Below are 8,121 nucleotides of genomic sequence, written 5' to 3' on the forward strand. Positions count from 1 at the left end.
CTTGCTCTGATGATGACCTTAAAATAGGTCGAAAGCTTCGTACAGCAACTAAATTTGTTTTCTTCCGCATGACCTTGATCCAGAGTGTTCTTTAATACTTATAGCTTGTCCGGAATGATAACTGACAACTGCCAAAACGTAATTTAAATAGCAAAGAGAGGCGAACTGAGCTGGAGGTAAAGACAAATGTCAAAATTGAAAGACAATCGCTGAGCTTGTATTGACGTTAAGGGAATATTTCATCGCCGCTCCTTTTTTCAGTCATCTAAGGAAAAGGTAACATGTTAGTTGTATTTTTCTAACCTAAAGGCAATAAAAAAATTTGATTTTTAACATCACAGGTCGAAAGAATTCTCAACTGCTTCAAAGTAAATTATCGCACTAAAAGATTGTTCTTCTTTTACCTATATAATTATGTATAAGTATATTTAATAGTTCTTATACAACATGTTATTGTTTTTGTTGTGAAAATTGTTTTTCCTAGGCGTTTTATTCAATAAAGCATTGAAAAAAAGGCCATTCAGTCTGCCATTTTAAGGAAATAAGTGTTTTTTTGTTGATCCATTGAACAAAATCCCATTCTAAACAAATTGTATTCAAAATGTAAATTTTATTTCTAGTTTGCCCATTGAGGCAAAACATTTTTTCAAGGCCGTATGTGTAAATTTTAAGAATAATCAAATATTTCCAAATATTTACTGAGCTGTGAGGGAGGGTTGATTAATGTAACATCGTTTAGATTTTATCATCGAAAAAAATTACAACGGTTTTTAAAGGGTTTCGGTCACCCTGATAACATGCTGATAACTGATGTTATTTAAAAAAAAGTGTATATAATCTTTGCCACGCCGTATTTTTCTAATGATCAGATAACCAGTTTTCAATAGTCTTTACACACCATGAGGCACAAGCAAACTTTCCCCTGAATAAAATTTGACTCGAAGAAATTCACTTCCCGGATTTAATTTGTCCTAATTAAAAACAACAGCAAAAAAAACAATTTGCAAGTCAAAAGAGAGTCTAACCGAGGTGAAATTACACCAAAGGGCAGAAAAATGAAATAATCTCTTTTCCGGCCAACAACAAAATATTCTACCTCAGGTTGACACGAATTTACATTTTGATCTTAGTACAAGACCCAAAAAAGCCAGGTTTGTTTATGCAGAAATAATGTTTATAAAGTGAGATTGGGTAATAATTTCTGTAAAGAAATGTAGACAATGTGAACCTCTTTTTTTTCATGTTTATTAACTATTAGCATTTCATTTACACAAAATTGTCGTTATGACAAGGGTTTTTTTATAGAAAATTTTTGTAAAATGAAACTCTACATGAACATTCTTTCACCAGTTCTTTTTTAACAGTTAATCTTATAATCTACTGATGATTGCAGTAAATAAAAAAAAATTATACAATGAAGTTTGCAGAATAATAGATTTTCATGTCTAAATAAAATTATCGTTAAAAAAGGATTATAAAAACGAGGAGGTGGTGACAAAAAGAAGAAACCTGTTTACACTGATTATGACAGCATAATTTACTTTGAACTGAGTTGAAAGTAAATAAACCGCCAGCCATATTTTCCAGTAAATTTGACGACCCTTTTTAAAACATTTCAATATAAAATACGACAGCTAGAAGTTTGTACTTTTCCAGGTCGGAAAATATATAAACATCGCCTTGGACGATTTTCTATTATGGCATTTCCTATTATAAAACCGGATAGTTATTACACTGGGGATTTTTCCCTGGTGGGCGAAGTAGGTTTGACAGTTTTGCGAATGGACTCGTGAAAGCTTTTTCGAATATTCGTAGCTTCGTTAAAGAGGACAGGGGCTCGATCTCACAGCTTTTATTCCCCTGTATGAATACAGCGTGTCCAACGCTTGACGCTATCTCTCTCCGCTCGCCTCCTCACCCTTCGCACCAACGGATACAGTTTGGCCACCCCATTAAATCGACTATCGAATTAAAAAGGATTTTTAGTGTCAAACCTACTTCGATTGTACGTTGTATAATGTATATTATAAAGTAATTTGTATACATTTGTAATAACGTACATTTATGTAAATCTCAGATGGTTTTGTCGAACATTAAAGTTGATTACAGATTCCATGATCCAAAGAAGGCAAATATATAGGGGGTCTCACTAGATCAGTGGCTTACATCAAATCTATATCTAATTTTATTAGGTTTCGTGGTTCGCGTGACCAAATAAATTATTTTCAATTAATTAAGGTTTTGATTGAGATAAAAAGTCAGTGTCACAAGCGGGATTCGAACCCACGACCTTCGGCTAAATACGCTACTGCTCTACCACTTGAGCTATCGTGACTTCGATCCACTTGGACACAAATTCCCATCTCAACCCCACCTTTTTTAATTTTCCAGCCTTTTTGCCATTTCTCAATTAATCTTTGTTTTAACCTACATCCATTTTTAATCAGTTGCCTCTAATTGATTCTTTGATTTGAATTTTCCTTCCGTTTTGCCTTTTTGAATTCTATATCTAATACTTAAAACTACCTAAAGAGCCAAAAATGCCGGTGCAGAAGGCTTTGTGCTAAAATCTGGGATTAAAACCCAAAATTACTCTATGCGTCTTATGTCATAAGTAGCGACCGGATTTTTATGCAATTGCTTATTTGGTTTGGCACCACATATGTCAAAGGAAATCAATTATCTATCCGGATCATCTATCCAAGAAGCCGTAGGTTAAATTTTATATGGCATATTTTCGCATATTTGAACAATATGAAGGGTAATACGTAAGATCGCATTTATCGAGACAAAACAGTCAGTGACACGAACGGGATTCGAACCCACAAACTTCGGCTAGATACATCGTTGCTCTACCACTTCAGCTATCGTGACTGCGATCCACTCGGACCCCAACTTCAACTTGAAAAATTGCAAAAAAAAAAAAGGGAAAATTCGAAAGGTGGGTTGAGATGGGAAGTTGGTGTCCGAATGGATCGAAGTTACGATAGTTCAAGTGGTTGAGCAGCGGCGTATTTAACCGAAGGTTGTGGGTTCGAATCCCGCTCGTGACACTGACTTTTTTGTCTCGATAAATGCGATCTTACGTATTACCCTTACATAAAGATTAATTAATTTAAAGGAGTTATTTGGTCAATCGGACTACGAAATGTAATGGATTTAATAACCCATTATGTTTAATTGTCTATTGACTAAATTACTTCTTTCAATTAATTATTTTTTATGTAAGGTCTTGGTTGAAAAATTTAGGGTCATGAGCGGGATTCGAACCCACGATCTTCCGCATTCAATATTCTCACAAATTTTAAGTGACCGTTGGCACAATTTCACAGAAGACAATTTAGAGAAGTACTTTAGTTACTTAACATTAATTAAATAAGGGAGAAAATATTTGTATTAAATGTAAACAATTTCTAGGGGGCATCGGTGGCCGCTTGGATTAGGCTTGACACGGCGCTCATCACTGTAAAATAAAGGTCCTGGGTTCGAATCCAGCAGCCCTGCATTCAACACCGGCAAATTTACAAAATGGCTTTTTTTCAAAAACACCGGAACCCCTATGGTTCAAATAACCTCGTAGTTGGAGGGGAGGAAAAAAAACCTCTAAATGCTTGTGAATTTTAATTCTTTTTAGTTTTAAAGAGTTTTAATATCTATATTTATTATATATATTTTTTTATTATATATTATCTATATTTCTGTTTAAAGTTATTACGACAGTAAAAAAAATGCTACATATCATTGCATATTTAAACGAATTAACACTGCATATTATTGCATATTACAGGGATTTCAAGTGCTTATTTTATGGCATATTTTGGTAATCTTTACTGCAGAAAAATCCGATCTCTGGTCATAAGACTTAGTGTTGATAGGTCGGTGGGACCAAGACCTTGCAGGCAAGGGCGATCAGGTTGTTAGAAGGCACTCAAAGATAAGCTTTCCTCAGTGTCATTAGACCTGTGAGAAAAACGCAAACTGCGGCCTTAAATATGTTGCTAAACTTTCCACCTTCCTCACTATAATCGAAGGAGAAGCGAGAGCAGCGGCTCATAAAAAAACAACTATTTGCAAAAGTAAGTCTTCCTAATGAACAACGGAAACTGAGGAAAGAAATATAGGCATAATCGAAGTATACCAATGGATTCCATTACTACTAAATACAACTTAATTCCAAGGCATTTATACCAAAAAGGGAATAATGAGCCAAAGGATTGCCTCTGAAGGCGTACTGGTATTCTGAGAGCTCAAAAACGGATAGAACCACGAGAGCTGGAATCCTCGGGGTGTATCCGAAGACTGAATTGACTTTAAACTTAGATTAAGTTTTCCAGTCAGAAATCATAACCTTCGGTCAACAACGTGAAACGACCGGACATGTACTACAACGTAGGGTCATTTTCACCCAACTCTGTTTTTAAGTGCAATGAGTCATATTTTTCAACATTTTTGGGAAATATTAATAACATTTTTTAAAGTTCTTACTTTTATTAACCTTTTAGGATAGAAAATCACATTTTTTCAAAATAAGTGATATAAAACATATTTTAATCACAATAAAGTACTGTCTAGCAAGGAAAAACTCGAAGATTTTGGGAAATCTTTCTTTGTAAAAGTTTACCTTCTAGTTTTTGATATTATCTACAAAACTACAGTCAAACATCTTCGTAAAGTGCAAATTAAATTCTTATAAAATGAAAATGAAAAAGGTAACTTCACAAAAATGGAGCACAGTATCACAAAGAACAAAAATGACATACATACTCCGAAGAACGGAAAGCAAAGAAGGAAGATAAATCGGTTTTTGGGCATCACTGCTCCAAAAATCAATGGTCTAAATAGACGACAAAATATGTCTGAGACATTCAGGTTCAAATCCATCATAACGCTGCTGAAAAATAAAAGGCCCAGCAACGCGTCCACATCAAGACCATCGGTGGGTCCAATATAGCGCTGGTCAGGACTGTATTGAGTTTTTATTTATCAATATCTATCTTCATTGGTATATTTTACAGTGACATCAATCATGGCTTGATTGATGAATAAGGAATGGTTCCTTATCTACAAGGTTCCGAGCATTTCCTTTGGCACCAGGCAAATGGGTAATCATATTGCATGAAGCTGACGTTTCTGGACGGTAATAGATCGGTATCAGATCAGATATTTTCGCCACCTTTGCCCAACACAAAGTTTCTGCTTTGTTTTCTATCTTTGAAACCTAAATTTGAAAAAATTTCTAGGCTAAAGTGGCCCTCTGAGAACGCATCGTCTTCAGGAAAAACGTCGAAAGCGTCAGATTTATCATTGTCGTTTGGCAACAAATCATTTTCATCTTCACTGTAAGTTACTTAACTACTTAAGTATTTGCCATGGCTGAAACAATCCAGAAAGATTGCAAAGAAAAGCATCGAGAAAAGAAATTAAATTTGAACTAAAACTAAAAGAACATGTCGTACAATGGTCGTCAACGTGGGGTCACATTGACCCATACCATGATTTTTCTAACTTTATTCCAATATTACGAGGTCACTTACCTGTGAAAAGGGTTCCAGTGGCGTCCACGTCTATAGGAAGACTAGAAGGAAAGCTACTCAAGGCCTCAACCTCTTCCGATCTCTACCGTTTGACACACGCGCGTTTTTGAAATTGTTGGGTCATTTTGACCCGTACGTTGTAGAACAAAGGCAATTGAACACTGCGCCAGAGAACGGCTAGGAATTCCAGAAAGATAGCCATTTTCTCTGACAGTCAGTTGCACTTAAGGTCTTAGTCTTATGCGAGGTAAAGCCCAAAAGCGTATGGAATTGCAAGGAATCCTGGCAGAAGTGACCTGGAATGTGTCCCTGGTAATTCCGGCTATAAAGGCCATTCTAAATCCATCCTAATAACTGTAGTTTTCAATTTCTGGATCCATATATGGCTCCAAAGCCTCCCTTTGTTAGTGAATCCATTATACCTTAGTGAATATTACAAATTGGGGTAGCGGCATTCGTAGTATTCATACAAATTACATAAATCAAACTAAGATTGTGCTATACTTGAATATCCACTTAAGATATTCGATTATTTATAATTAAAAACATACATTAAATTAGTGAAAATGACAAACAAAAGATACTTTTTTCGTCTATTTCGACCATTACTGTAAAAACTTCACCAGTCATATTATTAAAATATTTTTTAGTATGTACATATTATTTATTAAGTCGAATAAGAGTTTATTGGAAAAAATGGCTTTGTTCTTTTATGGTTCTTTTAGACGGAGAGGTAGAAAAGGAATGCCATTCTTTGTCAATATTCACGCTTGACAACAAAGGATCTTTTTGACATAACCTGAGATTTACCGAGAAAAACGAGATGAAAAGGTGCAAACATGGCATTCCTACTTAAATAAAAAATAAAAAAACTTATCAAAGATTTGAAAAATTTGCTTAGGAAAATTGAAGTTTTTTAGAGACTTAAGAACAAAATTGTGATAAATACTGAGCATATTAAATACAGCAGTCGTCGCAAGTGAGAGGAAAGTATTTCTCAAAAATTTAAATTACCTTAGTTTACACAAGGCGTTCAAATATTTTCTCTCTCTCTTTTGCTCTTTATAACGATCACAGCTCTCCTTCATTATTTTTTGACCTTCCGTTGTTTTTTTTCCCCGCCCTGGAGGTCGATTAAGTTTAAAGAAGCACGAGTCAATATTATTGAAGTGAATGGGACCGTTACAAATTAAACTGTTGGTTCCAGCCCTGTAACTTTTTCCTACTAATTTGGTATTGTAAACGATTAATCCTTCAACTTAGACTTGCTATGACAGGAGAAATAGATTATCCGAAAACGTTGGGAAACACTTGAAATCCAACATGTCAGATAAGTAAGTGACAAAACACGAGAATATTGATAGCTTATCTCCTCCGAATTACAATATTGTTTAGCCATATTCCGTAAGTCTTTTAAAATAAAAAATACTAAATTGTAAATAAACACATTTAATGTTAATATTTTTCCCCTGGCTGAAGGAAAAAAGAGAGAATATTTTATACAAAGACCGCGACTCTGGCGTAACGACATTGCCATGTTATCTCGATGAACATGACAAAAAATATACTGGGGCCGAAATTCGACATAGGGGAAATAATAGGGTGCATAAAAAATTACCGTTTTATCAAAAACAAGAATGCCACGTACGGTAAATATATTATTAATAATTGAGCCGATTAGTTTCAAAAAGGGCTCGATCCATTTTTCAAAATATTTATACCAAACAGAAAAAACGTTTTAGAGTCATTCATTTTTGTTTAAATTTTTATTTCTATATTTATTAATTTTTTTTAACAAAGAAAGGTCTCAAAGCATTTAAGGCATAGTTTTCAACTAATTTTTATGAAAGGTTTTTGGTTGAAATGAAAAATCATTGTCACGAGCGGGATTCGAACCCACGAACTTCGGCTCAATACGTCGCTATTCTACCATTTGAGCTATCGTGAATTCGATCCTCTCAGACACCAATTTCCAACCTCAACGTACAACCTATAATTGACCATATTAATTAATCCAATTAATTATTTTCTTTATCCAAGTATTTTGGTTGATGTCCAGTTGGTGTCCGAGGTCCCGATAACTCAAGTGATTACAGCGATTAAAAATTAGGAGGATTAAAAAAATCCCTTTAAAATGTGTTTGCATAATTGCAAAAAAACAGCTAGTAGCAGCTTGATTAAATTTTTACCCCGTAGTATAGACTAAACCCGCACGACTGCTAAATGTTGCAGAAGTGTCGGGCTTGTGCGCCTTTAAGGACAGATTCATAAAAACCAATAATTACTACGGAAATTATGAAAATTTCATTAAAAATATATTTTTTGCAAAAAACTACCAATAAAGATCGAAACGTTGGCAAGATACAAAAAATGTTTTTCTAAAACCTACGTCACACCAGAACACACCTCACGATTTCCAAATAATCATTGGCTAACGGCCACTAAACACCAAACATTAAAAATATAGGCAATTTTGCAAAATAAATTTTAATATATAAAGAGTAACGCATTTTTCGACGAACTATAAAAAAAGGTTTCTGACGCTGTGCCAATGAGCTTAAAACATGCAAAATTAAGAAATATTTAC

This window comes from Cimex lectularius, unplaced genomic scaffold (genome assembly GCF_000648675.2).
Source record: "Cimex lectularius strain Harlan isolate CLEC.00 unplaced genomic scaffold, Clec_2.1 scaffold331, whole genome shotgun sequence".
NCBI lineage: Eukaryota > Metazoa > Arthropoda > Insecta > Hemiptera > Cimicidae > Cimex > Cimex lectularius.